The 19,227-nt window shown below is 36.8% G+C and overlaps 1 protein-coding gene across 4 annotated transcripts in view; it reads left to right on the top strand.

Moving 5' to 3' along the window:
• Positions 1–19,227, top strand: part of MTMR2 (myotubularin related protein 2) — a 112,838-nt gene that overhangs the window by 11,015 nt on the left and 82,596 nt on the right. The window lies entirely within an intron of this gene.

The following is a 19,227-nucleotide window of genomic DNA, read 5'->3' as shown; positions in this document are numbered from 1 at the left end:
AAGTGATTATCTACTGTGACTAGGACTTGTCCTCAAATGCAGCTGAAGCTCACCTGCGTATTTCAGTCACCTGTGGTGCTTGGCGAACTCTTCACTGCCTATGTTCCAGCCAGACGTTCTGAATCCCTGGAAGTAGGCCCCCAAATCTTCACTTAACGGGAAAACCACCCATCCAGATATTTTTGGATTCTAGTCTAACTCTGTAAGTTTGTAGGTAAGAGAACAGACCCAGAGAAATTTAATAACTTACCCAAAGGCCCAATAGATAGAAGCCCAGGAAAGGCTGGTATTGTTTCCCCCAAAGTGACAGAGCTATTGAGTCCCGTAAGTGATTTCTTGACTTCCAGTGCTAGATTTCACTAACTCACATGGTGAATTTTGTTGGGCCTGACAGCTTCACTGCATATACATAAAATTATAACTGATCCATCACTATTCCTAAAAAAATAACTAAAAGCACATATTGGTTATATGCATGAAAAACATGGGCTGTTTCTTCATCTGTGTTCAGTTATGTGACTGATTTTGATCTTGAAATCACTGAGTGGAAAGAACCCTGGTAGTCCAGGTAGAGGAAAAGCACTTTTTCTTTTTTTCCCCATTGCACTATTTCTACTTGACATTTACATTTCATGCTTTTGAAGAGGAGGGTTCTGATTTCATCTTTGAATGATGGTAGTAACTAGCACAGTGCTTTGCAAATAGGTGCCTGGTAAATTGTAGTATGAACTGTATGTAGTATGAAAACATGAACATAGGTAGTATGAAAAAACTTTGTTTTTTTCTTTGGATTCTATTAGATACTATTAAGAATGGTTTTATTTGCTTGGTTCAGAATCTGATGCTCTATGTACCAAGCCAGAGACATTAAATAATTAAAGTTATTTTTTTATGGAAATAGCATAATTTTATTTTATTGTACTTTTTAAATTTTAATTGTTGTTCAAGTATAATTTTCTGTCTTTTACTCCCATCCCAGCCCACCAACCCAGCCCCACCCATTTCCACCCCACTAATTAGAGTTATTTTATATTTTTAGTACTACATTGTCATGGTTTGTGTTTACAGTATCTCTGAGGGACCAAAATATTTAAGTATTTCATGAACTATAAGAGTGTGAATTAATTTTGGTGTTGTGTGTATTTTGTATTGTGTATTGTACATTGATAGTTACTGCATTGTAACCTTATATTACTAAACATAGTTATCCAGTTTTATTTAAAATACTCTTTAATTCTGAAATTAACTACTAAGTTTAACTATAAAATACAATTACCCATTTTTTTGATATTTTGGATATGTGTTAATTGTAAGATTTTAAAAAGTGACATTTTAAAATCACTTACTATTTCTGATAAATTTATTATATTTTGTAATTACAAATTTTCTTTCTATTAAATGTTTTTGTGCTTTTTTTGTAATCACAGATTCAAAATCATAAATATAATAGCTCTAAAAAAGGACCTTGTATATTATGTAATCCAAAGCCTACATTTTTGATGTTGGGACAACTGAAGTTAAGGGATTTGCCTAAGAGAGGAAGTTTTATGAATGTTAAATACACTTGAGAAAAAAACAGAATAACATTGATTGTATTTCTGTGATGATATGTGTGAAATGCTTTGAAAACTGTAATGTCACACAGATAAAATATAGTCACCAGTATTGTGATAATACATCCACTGAGTTTCCTTGTGATTTAATTGAAAATGTTTACTATTGTTTAATTTAAAATCAGAAAGAAAAATACATGTGCTTGGTGTCACTTGGCTGTTCTCTTATTTTTGGTGGCTCAGATTTTACTGAGTCTCCCGTAAGCACGTGATACTAGAATAGATACTTTGCAGGTTACTTAAAATTCTTTCACTGTGCTAATCCAGTCCACGTTGTTACTTAGTATACTGTGCTTATACAGAATGCTCAGGTGATACTTCTGTTTTGGAAGAATTTTGTCACAAATTTTCTAAGAAAAAAATGGTTAATGAATGAATAAATGAATGTTCAGTATTATCAACATAATAAAAGTAGCTAGTAGTAATGTTACCACATTTAGGTGTAGTTTTTATAGTCACAAAGCTGTGTAACCCAGATCATCTAAGTTATTTCTTATGACAGCCTTGTGAGGTAGGCCCTCATTTGACAGATGAGTAAATGAAGTCCAGAGAAGTGACATGGTTGTCCAGTGTCCCCTGCTTGAAAAGGTGGAACTGGAACTTTGACTTTAAATGCCATGCTGCTTCCACTGCCTGTCATAAATTATAACGTGGAAGTTTTATGGGGTATGTGTTTTGCTATTTTAAATTCTAAATTTTGGGAAACTCATGACAGGTTCTTCTTGTCCAGCCAACCAAATTATTTAGTGCATACTTCTCTTTAGAAGTTCAACTCATTTCACTATTTAAAAAAATAAAAGATATGTAGGTATCTTTTGGATAAAAGACTCTTTCTTAGCATGGTTACCAGTGTGTGCTGCCTAAGGTGATTCGAGTGTTTAAATATTTAAAAGAGTAGTGACTGTGGCTTTTCAAAGTATACTGAACTGTGTAAACTCAGAAAATATACTGTGTTAAATGATACAGCACAGTACAGCGAAAAGTCTTGATTATATTTAGTTCCGAGTCGGCTTCTTAACTGTGACTCTGGATTAGTCACTTGATTTCTCTCAGCTGCATTCCTTTATTTGGGGAAAGGGGGAAATGATACCTGCTATCCTGTCTTTATAGGGTTGTTATCAGACCTACACATAATGGTTGATGATGATAATATTTTAAAAAGTTAACAGCTATGTAGTGTGTACCATGTAGTGGTAGGCACTGTTGTAAGTATTTTACATATATTCGTTTAAATTGTTTTAACAATTCTGCGAGTTATAAGAATTGTCAGAATCCTACTTTACAGATGAGGAAACTGAAGCACAGGGAGGTTAACTTCCTCAAGGTCTCACAGCGGGTAGAACCCAGCAGTTAGTACCAGGCAGTCCCGTCTAGCTCCAGATTTGGTATTATGTATGGGGGATAATGTGCGTGAAAACACTTTGGACATTTGTAAAAAGACATACGAAGTATTAATACTTTAAAATAATATTTTAAAAGATATTTCTTTATCCTTATACAGATAGTGAAAAAGACAAAAATAAGTGAGAAAATAGTGTCTTTATTATTTATGATTTGTACCAACTAGTTTGGTAAATAGGGAACAATATTCAAAATTATGGGGGATAAATCACTGAATGATGCTAATCCTGTTGATTTTTAACTTAACCTATCCAGGCTAGCAACAGGAGACGTTGAATGCTCTTCTTTTCCTACTGAATGTTTTAACTTAGTGTCTACAAACAAAACAAAATACCCGTTAACTTTACTTTTATGGTTTTGAGTTTGTGCAAATCTCATTACACTCAGTTTTTCTATAGTAAGTATCTATCTATCTATCTATCTATAATATCTATCTGATAGCTTGTAGAATGGCTTTGTGACTTTCTAATTTTAATAATGAATTTAGATTTTTATGATAGGATGAGAAAATTACATGCAAGGTTATTTATCAAGACATTTAAGCCTAAAAGACAGTAGTCTGTCTCCATTGTCGTTTTGGGGGATTTTTTTCATCCTAGGATAGAAGGATACATAAATTGGGCCAGTCCTTCTCTCAAGATACCATGTCTTGAGAGACACATTCCCCAGGTGTTTAGAGTGTCTGGGTAAAAGTGTTTGTTGAGCAAGTGTTTACTGAGTAGGTCAGCTCCCGCTCTTTTAGTGTTTCTGACCGTACATTTCAATGTGGAATGGAAGTGTTTGTTTCTGCAAGGAAATGCAATTTCAGAGTAATGCTTTAAGCTGTAATGATCTGACCAGTTTTCAGTTTAGTATGACATTTTCTCAGTTAAACTGATATGTAAATATCTTTTCCCCTCTAGGCTACTTATGAATCCATGTAAGTTATTATTTTAGCTCTTGACTGAGTTTGAGTCAGATTTTTGAAGGAGTTCTGAGAAACTCTTTTAAGGGATTGCTAAGGGTATTGGGATTGATCAGAGCTGGAAATCCAAGGCCCCTCTCACTCTCCAGTTCTTACCTAATCCCCTACGGATACACTAATTTTCTCTGTAATATTTAGGCATTTGCCTGTTTTATTTAATTTTATTTCCAGATAAGATCTTTGAAGAAGCAGTGTTCTGCGGAAGAAAATACTATTTTTATACAATCCGGATTTTCGGACTTACTGTTGCACTACTAGATAGTACATCCTGACTTTCAGTTTAGGGAATGCAGTTGATGGACATTAAAATAAAATGATACAACTTAAACTGCACCCAAGATCACGCGTACTTTATAACCTTGGGGTTTTCCAGACTAAGTGCCAACATGCGCCAGCTGTCCCAGAACGCAAGTCCCCTTTGTTTCTCTGAAGAATACAGAATGTGCTTTCTCATCTCTGTCCCTCACATGCCATGATGATAAGATCATTTATGCCATCTCTTTTATACTACAGATTGGTCAAGTTAAAAAATTCATCGTTCTGGGTAGCATTATAAAAATAGTTAAAGCTATACATTAATTTGTTTGGGGGAGTAATTTTTTTTTTATTTTTGGTATTCTGCAAATAGTCTGACAGTAAGTCTTTTGTGTCCCAATGCTTTATACACACTACAGGCCTTTTATTATTTTTTTAAATGAAATTTTCAGCAGAATGACTAATAGTGCATGAAGAATGCTTATGACACTGTAGTCCATTGTGTAAGGATTGAGAACAGAGTTTGCACTCCTAGAAAAGCTTGTTCATAGTCAGAATATAGAACACACTTTTTAATGTTCTTCAGCAAACATGCTATGTATGTGATCAGGACATTACTTACAGAGAGTACTTTTGTAAAAGAACCTTTTCTTTCCATGGAATACTGATGAAAAGTTGAATCGGCAGTAGGAGCAAAGCGGTTTAAATAAGGCAAGTGGTTTCGATCTTACTGTGATGACTGTGATCAGTAATGACCGTAAATTAAAGCCAGGCAGCCTCTCCCAAGTCCTCTGGAGGTATTTGTTTACTGTGACATGAAATGCGTGAGAATTATTTCCAGATTGTTTTGAATTCAGGGTGCCTAATGCCAGTAATGTTTATCTGTATCTCTAAATATCAATATTTCAAAAATACTTTTTTACTTTTACTAGTACTGTTTTTATTGGACTTTGAAATATATTGGGAGAAGTGGGATATAAATATATTTATGACATCTGTTAGTGTTTAGATTTTATTTTTCTGTCCATTGCTGTGAAATACCTACAAGTGGAAGTGGGACTGACCAGAAAGTAGTGATAATTCCATTAACCTTCTAGGAAGTGAGCAGAGCCAGAGAGGGTCCACGCTTTCGTAATACTTTCATTGAAAAGTACTGGCGATAGAGCTGATTTGGTGATGGAAGCTTTGGGCCAGTTTTCTGCGTGGATATATAGAAAGTGACATAGGGTGTGTGTATATGTGTGTAATATATTTTTCAAAACTTTTGCTCCTGAGTTTTGTACTTTGTATTGTGACTCATCCATTAACTAAAACTCTTTTTTTATGTTAGGAAATTTGTACATTCAGTTATCGTGTTGCAATAAGGACATTTTACAGTGAAGATTTAAGTGAAAAAATACTTTTAGGGCTAAGAGCTTTCCTTAGAAATTTAAATAGTGGATTCCTCCTTAGAAGGAGATCTTTATTTCTGATTTCTTGTTTTCCCTTCTGAAGAGAGTACTCTTGTATTTCCAGAGAGCTATTTGTTGAACACTGTGTATCAGTGTTTTTGATCCTTTCACAGTCTTACTTACAAGGTATCATTTTATTTTGTAAGAAAGAACTTAGGTTAAGTAGTTTGCCTGAATTATACTTGCTAAATGGTGAAACCAAGCCTCTGTGACACTAAAGCTCATGTTTTCAGCCACAAAGCCATTCTGTGCTTGTGTTCTGTTCCTGGTTTCTTTTGCATCCTTTATATCCTGTTGTTCCTACACTGCACTATTAAGAGATACTTAACATATCCAGCACCTTCAGACCGTAAGTGCTTTGAAGAAAATGAATCAGTTTTTAATTCTATTCCCAGTATATAATACATTGATAATGTTAGTAAAAGTCTGTAAAGAGTATGAAAAACGAGATTTAGGAGGTTCTTGCTCCCCAAATGGAAGGGGAGAGTGGGAACAACAGAACGGAGGGTGCCTAGGAAGCCTTTAGTTGGAGGAAGAGTTTCTTAGTCTCCATCCTTCCAAGACATCCGACATGTGCTTCGAGGTGTGGGGGTGTTTTGAGGTGATCAGTGCTACCTAGAGACAGATTTCTCTGCCTTTACAGCTTTAACAGGGATGCATGCGTTTTTTAAGTTCAGTAATACTGAGGCAAAAAGTATTATTTAGTAATTACTCAAATTCATTTATTAAGACATAATTTTCTTTTTAAAAAATAGTATATTTATTGATTTGAGAGGGGGGAGGGGGCAGAGAGAGAGAGAGAGAAAAGGGAAAGGGAGAGAGAGAGAGGAACATTTATGAGAGAAACATTGATTGGTTGCCTCCCATACATGTCCTGACTGGCAATCGGACCTGCAACCCAGGTTTGTGCCCTGACTGGGTGTTGAATCTGCAGCCTATTGGTGCATGAGATGACACTCCGACCAACTGAACCGCACATATAGCCAGAGCAGGAATAAGCATGACTAAAATAAATAAATAAAATCTTACAACTAAAAGAAAAAAATACTTAATGATACTGTTTTGAAAAGCAGTAATTTCTGTCTCCTTACCAATAATTTGTTTGTGTAACTGTTCACCTAAATGTTACACTTTTAAATAGAACGTTTGAGACCAAAAAGGTGAGGCATCACACTTAAGAATAGTGAGCCAGGGAGGAAGACATTCTGTTATAATAATAGCAGGCCAGTAAATGTGTGGGAATGACTAATAGGTGATGGGATTTCTGTTTTGATCTTGTGGTGGAAGGAAAACTGCCACTCTGGCTAAGATGGTAGCAGGACTATTAAAAACCAGCATGACTGGTGCTGGCTTATATTATGCCTTTCATGCTGTCAACCTCAGTTCTTTTCTTTCATATGTAAGTGTGTGTGTGTTTGTTCACTTGGTTATTGTGTGGAACCAGAAGGTAACATTTAAATAATTTTGACTTGATTCTTTCAAATTAGGGATAAAGAGAATAATATAGATTAGAATGGACTGAAGAATTGGTTAAAGAGAGGGGAATTCTAGGGAGAGTAACTTTCCCTTTATAGGGGCCATAGCTCTGCAAATTTGGATAAATGCATTTCTGGTTATAAACTGTTTGCATGCTCATACACTTTAACTGTTCTTCTGAAGGGTCAATAATAAAAATTTAGTACATTAGAATATAATTTCAGTTTTACTCTAAGAGGTATTTTGAACCTCTTGGGAAGAGTAGTCTGCATATGAAAAAGTATAAGTATAAAGAATAATTGATATTATTAACAAGGGTATTCCACAGTGCTAATTATATTTTTATCAGTTTTATTGCTTTTGAGAAAATATCTCTGTAACAAGTTCATTAATTTCTAAAATGTGTGTTTGTTTATAATTTTTTTGACATAACACACTTGACCAAAACAAATAAGGATATTAATGCTCTTGAGGGCAAGAATTACGTTTTACCTACTCTTAGGAATTATGATTGTTTTTGTTTCAAAGTACACTTAACTCTCCATTATTCTTATTAATTACTTTCAGGTTATCCAGGGCCTGGGAATTTCCTGTATATTTATGGTTTAAATATTTGAACCTTGTTAGTTTTTTTTTTTAATCTCCATTTAAGGATTTAAAGGAACAGAAGGAATCATGTTATAATTTTATTTCCTAATAACAACTCTGATTAAAGGTTTGGGTAGAAAGGTACCCACTCTAAGTAAAAATGAGAACAAAATCTTATGTTGCAGTTGTCCACGGGCCTTTGTGTGGGGAAAGTTTCTGTGGATATCTAAAAAAAAGATCTTGAGGCACAAGTCTGTGAATCACATTTTCAAATGGGACAATAGTTTATTTAAATGTGTGGGAGGGAAAAAGTTGGGGGCATTTTGACTCAAGAGATGAAAAGGATTAAAAATTATAAAAGCCAGTATAGCAAATATTTACAATATTTAGAACTATAACTCTTCGATTCATTTGTGATACTGGAATTCTATGTATGTGTTCTGAATCTTACATCCAGTCTTAGCTTTGAACTTCGAGACCATCTGGTATAACAGTTTCATCCCTCAAGTCTTCCTTAGGACTTGAATATCATCACAGAATTGAACTCATTGAATGTCATTGAATGTCATCATTCACTTCCTGAATGCTTTCTGCTCCATTTTGGTGACCATTCAGGATAAAGGACCTTGAATTTAGGAGGTGACCCTTTTTGTAGCCTGTCAATTAAAAAAATATGGGTAATGATTGCTTAGTTTGGAATCCTAGCTGTGTTTTTCAACTAAGCATACATTGGGAAAATTAAAAAAAAACTTTTTGGTTGCAGGTGACAGAGGTTTAGGGGAAGGTAGCATTTAGTGATTAAAGCAGAAATTATGGAAAGGCTATAGTTTTATTTGAATACAAATTTAAAATCTTTATTGTTTGAAATCTGTGAAACTAAGAGCCATTTTAAAAAGTGTATTTGGACCACGAAACTGTGAATCTTTATGTTATCTTTTCATTAGTATGGCCAAATTTTATTCATTTTCGGCTTTTGCCAAAAGTGAGATTATGTGACTTTTGTGACTTTTCCATAAGTCTTTTTTTTGTAATTACAGATTTGATAATCACAAATATTTTTTTATTCACTGTTTTTACCTGTAAATCAGTTATCCCTTTATTTAGTATAAATAGATCTGGCTTACTATTTTATTGCTGTTAACATAATGAATATGTTATAAGTGCTAATCTCTAAAGAATCCTGATTTTCATTTGGGAAGTTTTCTTGGTAAATATTTATTGAGTTTGTCCATTTCATCAGACTAGAACACATAAACTTGCTTGAAAACACTAGCAAAGAACCAGGAAGAAATAGTGAGGAGTTTGCCCTCGCTGGTGTAACTCAGTGGATTGAGCACGGGCCTGCGAACCACACGATCGCGGTTCGATTCCCAGTCAGGGCACATGCCTGGGTTGCAGGCCAGTTCCCAGCAGGGGACTCATGAGAGGCAACCATACATTGATATTTCTCTCCGTCTCTCCTTCCCTTCCCCTCTAAAAGTAAATAAATAAAATCTTTTAAAAATAAAAAAAAAGAAATACTGAGGAGTTAAACATGAAGGTGCTGAGGGGGACATATAGATGCTGATCTCGAAAGTCTTCCTGAGAAGACAGCCTGTTTGTTAGATAGCCCCATGCATGCTTGTTTTCTGCTTTAAACACAAGTCCTACACATTTTAGCAGTCACTCTATTTTCTAAATTTATCATATTATTAATGGGAGGATGCTGGCTCCTTCCTTTCCTTGTCCCCTATTTTTTTTTTGTTTTTTTTTAAAACAGTGGTATTTATATATAAAAGAATCTTACCATGTAGACAGCATTTGGTTTTTTATCACTTGGTTTTTTTATAACTACCAAATGAGATAAGGAGAGCAAGTATTTTTATACTCACTTGCAGTATGAAATTGAGGCTCTGAGAGGCTAAATGACTTTCCATGATTTGTGAGACCTAATTTTCTTTCTCCTACCTTAATTTACACATCTTGGTTGGAGTCGGAGAGTAGTTTATCTATGTGTAAGCTTTTGCTGAAGTGTCCCTTGCATCACTGTGAAGATGATTTTTAGTATGATTACATTTATAGTCTCCATGTTAAACATGTAATTGTAGACGTCCATTTTGGTCATGAAATAAAAATGGAACACAACATTTACTATGAAAACAAAAGATCTGTGTTTCCAACAATGATTTAACAATTAGAACAGGTTGCTAGAGGGGAGAGATGAAATTACATTTTCTAGAGATTATTTTGTTTACTTGTATTGTTTTAAATAAATGTATTAAACTTTCTCTGGCAGAGATTACCTGATTGTGGGTGATTTAACTCCTTTAAGGATCAGATTGTTAGAGTTGCTTACATTGTTTTGGTGTTTCTGTTTGGTAATAAACTCTACGCACTCATTATTTTATTTAATCTTTACAAGTATGTGAACTGTTCCTGGTATATAGTACGCACACAGTAAGCATTCACTAAATGGAGGAGTCGGAAAAGAAGTAAAACAGAAAGTATGTCAGATGGAATAAGTATTCCAGGAAAAATAAGGGAAGAAGGGAATAGAAAATGAATGAGTGGGTTTAGAGTGGTTTGCAATTTTAAACAAAAGACCAGGGAAGATCTTACCAAGAAGGCAACATTTCAGAAAAAAAGCTGAATGAAGTGAAGGAAAAAATGGGAATATTTGTGATAAGAGAACTATAGATATTAATTATAGATAGTATAAAAGAGGTCTTGAGGTGAGATCTTGTGTGTTTGAGGAATGGCGGGAGTCCGGTGCAGTACAGGGAGCAAAAGGGGATAGGACAAGGTGAAGTCAGGGAGGGAAGGGCACAGGTAGATTGCGAAAGGCCTTTTAGGCCATTTTAAGGACTTTGGCTTTAATTCTGAGTGAGATGGGAAGGTAGTGTCAGGTTTTTTTGCAGAGGAGTGACTGTATCAGTCCTTCCAAAAGGATCACTCAGACTGGGGTGCAGAAGCTTGGATGCTGGTGTACAGGCAATTGGAATCACAAGGAGGGAGATGATAGCGGTGGCTGAAGAAGAGGTAGAAATTGGGTACTGGACATATTTTGCAGGTGCAGCCAACAGGCTTTCCTGACTGATTAAACCTGTCATGTAATAAGAAACTTCAAAGATGACTCTAAAGTTTTTGGACGAAGAAAGTTTAGAAAGATAGAATTACCATTTACTAAGATGTTAGAGCTGGTTTCAGGAAGAAGAGCAGGAGTTTGGTTTTGGGCACATGACACCCAAAAGAGGTGTTAAATAAACAAGTTACTGAGATCTGGAATTCAAGAGAGAAGTCTGGGACAGCACTATAAATTTGGGTTTAGTAGGTTAAAGATGTTCAAGCTGTAAACCTGGATGAGATTATTAAGGAGGGGAGGTGTACATAATGAAGGTAAGAGGTTCAAGGACTGAGTGTTAAGGGGTACTCCCGTGTTACAAGGCAAGAAGTGAAAAAGCAGTTATTACAGGAGGCCTGAGAGAAAGAGTGTTTAGTGACTAGTGAGGTAGCCGTAAATGTTTTGGAATCAAAGTGGAGAAAGTATTTCAAAGAAGAAGGATCAACTATGTCAAATGCTACTCATAGATGTGGACTAAGTGTTGACGATTGAGTTCAGCAAAGTCGAGGTTCTTGATAACCTTGACAGAAGCATTTTTGCTGGCTTGATACAAGTGGGTTCAAGAGAGAGTGAAAGGTGAGGAGTTGGAAGCAGTGAGCATAAACCTCTTTCAAGACTTTTGCTGTAAGCCCAGAAGTGAAGTGGTGTTCTGAGGGGTTAAGTAAAGAGAAAAAATAGCATACTTCTGTATTGGTTGGAATGATTGATTGAGTAGAGAGGGAAAATTTTATGATGTAGGAACCAGAGGGAAGAAATTCTAGAGAGATTTTCTTGTGTAGTTGAGAGGAGATGAAGTTTAGTGGAGATGCTGACTTTAGATGGGAGTGTGTATGATTTCTCCCCAGTGAGAGAAAGGAAGGCAGAATGTATATGCACAGGTGCACATAGCTTGTAGTTGGGGGAACTTGTGGAAGATCTTTGATTCCTTCTATATTTTTCAGTGAAATAGTGCTCTAGATTGTCTACTAAAATTCGAGATGGAGGTGGTAGTAGAGTGTAAGGAAAGGAAAAACAATCTGAAATAGTTGTCTAGAAGAATGAGGGTATGTGGAAAGGGGAAATGTGGTGTGATTACTGAGAAGTATTACGGGCGTAGTTGAGGTAAGTGATAGCAAATTAAAAGTAAGTCCAGGCCAGATGGCTGTATTATTTTTCTCAAGACTATTCAACTGTGTGGGTGCAGGCCTGCAGTAGGCAAAGTTGGCTTCAGCTAGCATTTGGGTGTTGCCAGGTAAGTACCGTGAAGCAAACAAGGGAGTTATTGTAATAACAGGAATTTAACAAGTTATGTTAAAGAAGAGGACTGTTATGTTAGAGTCAATGAAAGGTAGAAGGAACAAGGGAGGTTTTCATGGGACAATTAAAGATGTTTTGGCTGGTATACTAGAGAGAATGAGCTGGTGGTCAGCCAGTAGGACGTTTGAAGTTGAAATTAAGGAGGGCTTACCGTCGGTAATGTCGGTGTTAAGGGGATGGTCATGATCTGAGGTGGAGGGGAGGGCATGATCATTGGAGCAGAGGAGGTCAAGGAGCTAAGAGGCTGGGTGTTAAGTGCTCATTTATAGGCAAATTGAAATCATGAAGAATGATGGCAGTTGCGTTCATTTTAGAAAGATGATGAGCCAGAAGTCAATTCTTCACAGAGTGAGGGGGAGTGACTTAGATTGGTAGATGGCTTCAGCAAGGGGAGGTGGTGGGTGGTGTAGTCAGATGATCCGAGATTGAACGTTTGGGGCTTTTACACACGAAAAGGAAGAATAGTCTGAAAAGTGGTAATGAGGAACAAGACCCAATTTCCAAATCCAGTGGTAGGAGACAGTAATATGAGAGAAAATGAGGGCTATTTTTCCATTTGAAAGAGCTATAGAGAGAGCAATGTCCTCAGGGGAAAACTGGGCTTTAGTTAGAGTAAAAGGTTAAAGAGATCATTTAACAGAGATAGAAAGTAGAGGAAATTTTGCTGATGCTTGACCTTGAAATCCAGAAGCACAGGAGTTGGAGGGAAGATGGGATCAGAAGAGGGGATTAGAGTCTGTTGGTTCGACCTTCTTGCAGGCTCTGTTGAAAACAAAGATAAGGTCAAGTTCAAGGAGTTCACCATCACCAAGCCCTTATTATATGAAATCTAAAGGGGCTTATATAAGAAAGAGATGATGAAAAATATCAACAGTGAAAGGACAGCAAACACACAGTTATTAACAATCACACCTAAAACAAAAGCAAACCAAGAGGACAGCTAGATCAGGAGTGGAATCATAGAAATGAAGAACACATGGAGGGTTAGAAACAGGGGGGTGAGAGGAGGAGAAGGGGGGAGAAGGCACAGAAAATAGCATAGATGGTAGGTAGAAAATAGATAGGGGGGAGGGCGAGAATAGTGGGGGAAATATAGAATCTAAAGAAATTGAGACACGTGGTTATAAACTAAGGGGGGAGAATAGTGGGGGAGGGAGTGTGTGGGTGGAGGGGAATGAAGGGGGGAATAGAACAACTGTAATGGTATAATCAATAAACTATATTAAAAAAATTTAAAAAAACAAAGATAAAGGGGTAGAGTGAAATTAGTCGTTGTAGTTCTTAGGATGCCATGTGGTGAGACTGTGTTGAGCGGGAGGCCTGTGAGTCCCTGTAAGGATCATTCACCATTTCGGCATCTTCATTTCACTTTGTGAATAGTGTTGGGGAGGCCAGGGGAAAGATAGAGGGACAGCTTTTCTTCTCCATAGCATTTGGGTTTCTGATGCTCTTTCTTAACTTCTACTGATGGAAGCTGGGCACTGGGTGCAATGAGTGGCCTTATCTGAAATGCAGGGCACTGAATAAATGACCAGTTATATGAGGTAGATGTAGACAGGGTCTCATGGCTGCTGAGTAGTAGAGTAAGGATATGAAGTAGCCATAACCAGTAAAATAGACAAGGAGTCAAGGAACAGTAACATTCTGAGATACCAGATTGTCATTGGAGCCTTCTCTTCATTGACTTTGAGATCCTATGGTATTACTTGGATTCACAAAAATATGGGATTTAATTCACAATTCAGTCTTATATAGAATGTGTTCCTTGTGTGTATTGTCCAAAACTTGAAGAAATTCGGGGAAACAGTCCTAAGTGTACTACTTTCTGATAGGCCTGTTCTTTGCTCACTTCTAAATCCATTTTAGCTTCATTTTCTCCAGGGAACATTCCCTGATTGTTCTTAACTGAACTTTGTCTTCATAGAGTGGTCATAGGTGATAGCAATAGTGGTCATGTGAGGGGAGTGTGTATGTGTGCTACATGTGCATGCATTTTATCTCCCCAGTTAGATAGGAAGCACCCTGAGGGTCTTTCTCCTTTTGGCTCTGTACCTCCCTCCAAGAGGCAATGGATTTAGTCAGAAGGGGAAGTGCTTCTATTACTGGTCCTGCCATGAATTTGATATTATATTTCAAACCATTCACTTCACTTCTCTGCGCTGAACTGTATTTGTAAATGAGTAGCGTTTCAATAGAATGATCTGAGAGGTCCTTGAGAGTCATAATCTGTGATTTACTGGCTGCCTCTCAGAATAGTTGGTTAACTAATGCCTATACATGCATTTGAAAGGAGCAATTCAAAAATACTATTTGGTATAATTCTAATTACTTAGCATATAGCTTAATGGCACTATAATGTGTGGGCCATAGACCAGCAGATTCAGAGAGAAATAGCATGGGAGAGAGAAGGTGGACCAGATGGTACTAGTAGCAAGTATATGTGAATGTGGGACCAAGAAGACAAAAGATATGTTTGAAACTCATTTGCACAAAGGTGATAAACTGTGGGAATCCATGATATTTCAGAGAGATGGAGTACAAAGAACAAAGCCAAGGTCAAAACTTTTAAGAGAATCTATATTTAGAGGGCAACTGGGAGAAGAGAATCTAGAGAAGGGAAGAGTATAAAGAAAGCTAGTACATTTTAATGACAGTGGAAGTTTTGAGGGAAAAGAATCCCAAAGGGAGGCAGTGATAATAGTACCCCATATTGCAGAGAAGTTAAGGAGGACAAGCACTGAGAGAAACAAGCCTTTGGGTTTGTTTCTGAGGTCATTAATGACATCCAGAAAGCAGTATCAATAGAGTCGTGAAAGGTTAAATTCCATGGGTTATTGATGATTCTGACATAGATTCAGCAACTCATTATTGAGTTCCTGTTAAATGCCCAGTGTTGTGTAAAATGTATGTACTCGTGGATACGCGCACACACACCCATACCTCCCAAAGACTGGCTGGGACAGGATGAAGAGCAGAGGAGGAAGGACTGTCCTTAAACCTGAGAGGGACTTGCCATCATCTAAGAGGAAGAAAGAGTGGGTTTGGATATAGATAAATTTGCTGAGGGAAAGCAAGAGTTGAGGAAGTCCATGTCTCATTACCTCAGTTTTTAAAATTTGTATTAGGTTATTGTTTCTAAAACATTGTATAGACTGTGTTGGCATAATAATTGGTTTAACATATCTATTTAATAAATCCTTTGGATTTTTCTCTTATTTTCTTTGCTCTGTAGCATTACATACTGTTGGCTACCTATTTTGAAACACTCTTCTTGGTTATCACTAAATGTGCTTCTTGATTCTTCCATCTGTCTATTTTTTTCTACATATCTACCTCGAGTCTCTATTGTGTAAAGATGAATGTAGTTCCTTTCACTAAACCTCGTATCTCTTCCTGCTTTATATCCTCTTCCTGGGCTACATAATTCACTATCAGGGATTTAACTATTACTTAGCTGTAACCTCTCCAAGAAATGGCAAAACTGGCAAAGTTTTGTATTTCCACTTACTTGATGAACACATGCACTTGGATATTTTGCAAGAACCTCAAATTCAACATTAAAATTTACTGCTAATTTTCACATAACCATTCAGACTTTTTCTTACTTCTGTATTTCCTACCTTTGTCATTATATGACCTATTGCAGTATCTATTACGTGATATGACTCAATAGCTTATTAATCTATCTTCCTCTAGAACCCCCCTGCACAATTGGTATTCCATAACTCCAGCAGAATATATGACACTTCCGCTCAGAAATGTTTGATGGCTTCCTACTGCTTACAGAATACAACCTGAACTCTTATCACGGTATCAGGTTTCTTTATGGAACACAGCTCAACCTTTCTTGTCTCCACCCTGCCACAATCCATAAAGGTCAGTTACATTGGTTTCCCTTAAGTAATCTATTTACTTGCTGTTCTCTGTCTGGAATGTTTTTATTCTTCCACTCTACCACCAAATCCTGCTAACAGGCTGTTGTCCATCAAAAATTACATCAGTACCCCAACCTTTCTCCTCCTGCCTCCCACAGTATTTTTAAACCACTTTTATAGCATTTGTCACCATCAGATTTGTAGATAGTTAAATGGAATCCGCCTCTCCCAAGAGGCTATAATTCGGGAACACATCTAATACTGCTGTATCACATGTATCTTCACAATTCTACTCATCCAACATAGAGTAAATCAGCATTGCATGAATGAACAAACGAACGAATGAATAGATGCGTGATCGGGTAAGATACAAAATTCTTTCGCCTATTATTGCGTGGGGTGCTGCACTTATTCCTGTGGGTGTCTGGATGCCACTTCAAGCTTAAGAATTTCAAGATGGAACTCATCACCTCTTCAGACTACCTACTTTTCTTTTTTGCTTTCTAGTTTGGCACACTGTCAACAAGACTCGGGGTAATAGTTTGTCCCTTCTCTGTCCCTTTATCATCGTGTCAAGCCAGTTGCCAAGTTCTGTTGATTCTTTCTCCACAGTGTCTCTTGTATCCACTCCTATTTCATTTTTACTGCTAGTTTGGGTCCTTAGTACATCTGACTTGAGGTCTCCTAACAGATTTCCTCCTCTTATCATTCATTCTTTGACCTATTGTTAAAGTAGTCTTCCTAAAGCACAGAAACTTTCAGGTGTTTCTCATTGCTTTCAGAACTATAGACTTATTTTTCAGGACCTGCCTCAGTCTGATCAAAATCTACCTTTTCAGGCTTTTTTCAGATTTGTGTGTTTTGAGTACTTTGTACTTCAACCAAAGTGGTCTATCTCTTACAATTGCTTTAATATGCCCTGAATTTTCCACTCACTCCCTCGTGCTGCTCGTTTGCTTAATGAAATTGTTGAGAACATGTTGAAACTTCTTTATTCTGGCTAATCTCAATAGACATCTTTTTCTTAAAATATTTCTTTTTTTTATTGTTGAAAGGCTTGGATTTTTACTCCAGATATTTTATTTATGGCTTTGGTTCTATTCTACAACATGTAAATTTTTTTAAAAGTGCAAATTTTTTAAATTTTATTTTTTATTTTATTTAATTCTTGTTTAAGTACAGCTTTCTGTTTTATATTCCCAGCCCTGCCCTCCCCAGTGCTCCCCACCTCCCTCCCATTTCCACCCCCCACCTTAGTTATTGTCCATGTGTCCTTTATACTTATTCACATGAGTCCATCCCCTTTTCCCCTATGATTCTCTCCCCTCTCCCCTCTGGACCCTGTCAGCCTGTTCCGTATTTGAGTGTCATTGGTCATATTTTGCTTGCTTGTTTGTTTTGTTGTTTAGATTCCTGTTAAAGGTGAGATCATATGGTATTTGCCTTTCACTGCCTGTCTTATTTCGCTCAGCATAATGCTTTCCAGTTCCATCCATGATGTTGCAAAGGGTAGGAGTTCTTTCTTCCTTTCTGCAGCATAGAATTCCATGTGTAAATGTACCGTAGCTTTTTGATCCAGTCATTTACCGATGGGCATCTAGGTTGCTTCCAACGCTTGGCTATCGTAAATTGTGCTGCTATGAACATCGGGGTGCATAGGTTCTTTTGGATTGGTGCTTCAGGGTTCTTAGGATATACTCCTAATAGTGGAATTGCTGGGTCAAAAAGCACGTTCATTTTTCGTTTTCTTAGAAAATTCCATACTGTTTTCCATAGTGGTTGTACCAGTCTGCAATCCCACCAACAGTGAACTAGGGTCCCCTTTTCCCCACAACCTCTCCAGCACTTGTTGTTTGTTTCTTTGTTTATGATAGCCATTCTGACTGGTGTAAATTGGTATCTCATTGTGGTTTTAATTTGCATCTCTCTGATAGCTAGCGATATCGAGCATCTTTTCATGTGTCTCTGGATCCTCTGTATGTCCTCCTTGGTGAAGTGTCTGTTCAAGTCCTTTGCCCATTTTTTAATTGGGTTGCTTGTTTTCTTTGAGTGGAGTGAAGTGAGTTCTTTGTATATTTTGGAGATTAAACCTTTGTTTGAGGTACCATTGGCAAATATGTTTTCCCAAGCTGTTGCTTCTCTTTTAATCTTGATACTGTTTTCCTTAGCCATGCAGAAGCTTTTAATTTTGATGAGATCCCATTTGTTTATTCTTTCCTTTATGTCCCTTGCTCTATAAGCCCCTAAATTAAAGCCGTATATGAGCTTTTCAGTTTCTAAACCTCCAGATGCTTTATTTCTCTCGTTCACTTTTCATATTCTGCACTATGTTGTGTTTTTTTTTATTTGAATCAAGGGCATTGGAATGAAAATTTACTAGAAACAGCTACCTCGTGTTAAGTATTTATCTCTGTTTCTGTAGAAGTTCCTAGAAATGTAGTATATTGTACATAATAAGTGCTCAAGGGGATTAATTAAATTAAGCTGAGATATGGGATAACCAACATATATGCTGGTGAAGGGAGATGAGAATTTATATCAGAACTGAGAAAACACTATTATTTACAGGATCGGTAGAGGCAGAAGTCAGATAGTAAGGGATTACGGAGTGGACACTGAGAAAATGGAGCCAGTGAGGATAGGCAGTTTGTGGTGGTGTGGAAGGTGGCCAGACTCTTAAGAAATGGAATATGGTGGGCAGATTTGGAAAGAGATTTGTGAAGGAAAACCACATGAAGTGTTTGAAAGAAAAATGAGTGTGCTGTCGGAAATGCAAGTGCCAAGTTTACTCCAAGTCATGTGTTTTCGTTTTTCACCTTGGCACAGTAGAAGTACTCCAGATGAATCAGGCCGCTGATGCTAATAATGAGTTCCAGTGCGCTGAGGTCACGAGGTTAGAGCAAGTGTGCAAATCACAGAAATAAGAAGTCTTGTAAACATAACCCTATTGGGCACTGGCAAGGGTGATGTTCTGAGACAGTTGAGTTTATATTCCTCTGTTCCAGTTCAGTTTGTTGAAATTATTTCAAAGAGAAAAGTTACTGAGCCAACCATATATATTTATATATTTTAGGGGGGGTCTATCCCTTTAATTATTGCAGATATATTTTGAAGTGTAAGACATTTCAAATAAATCATTACTTAGCTATATTAGAATATTTTTCAAATGTATCTTAAAAGAAGCAATTTCTGGTGAAATCACTTAATG

The sequence above is a fragment of the Sturnira hondurensis genome, unplaced genomic scaffold (assembly GCF_014824575.4).
Source record: "Sturnira hondurensis isolate 20B ecotype Veracruz unplaced genomic scaffold, ASM1482457v3 Scaffold0020489, whole genome shotgun sequence".
NCBI classification, from domain to species: Eukaryota; Metazoa; Chordata; class Mammalia; order Chiroptera; family Phyllostomidae; genus Sturnira; species Sturnira hondurensis.
This window is presented reverse-complemented; position numbering and strand designations above follow the sequence as displayed.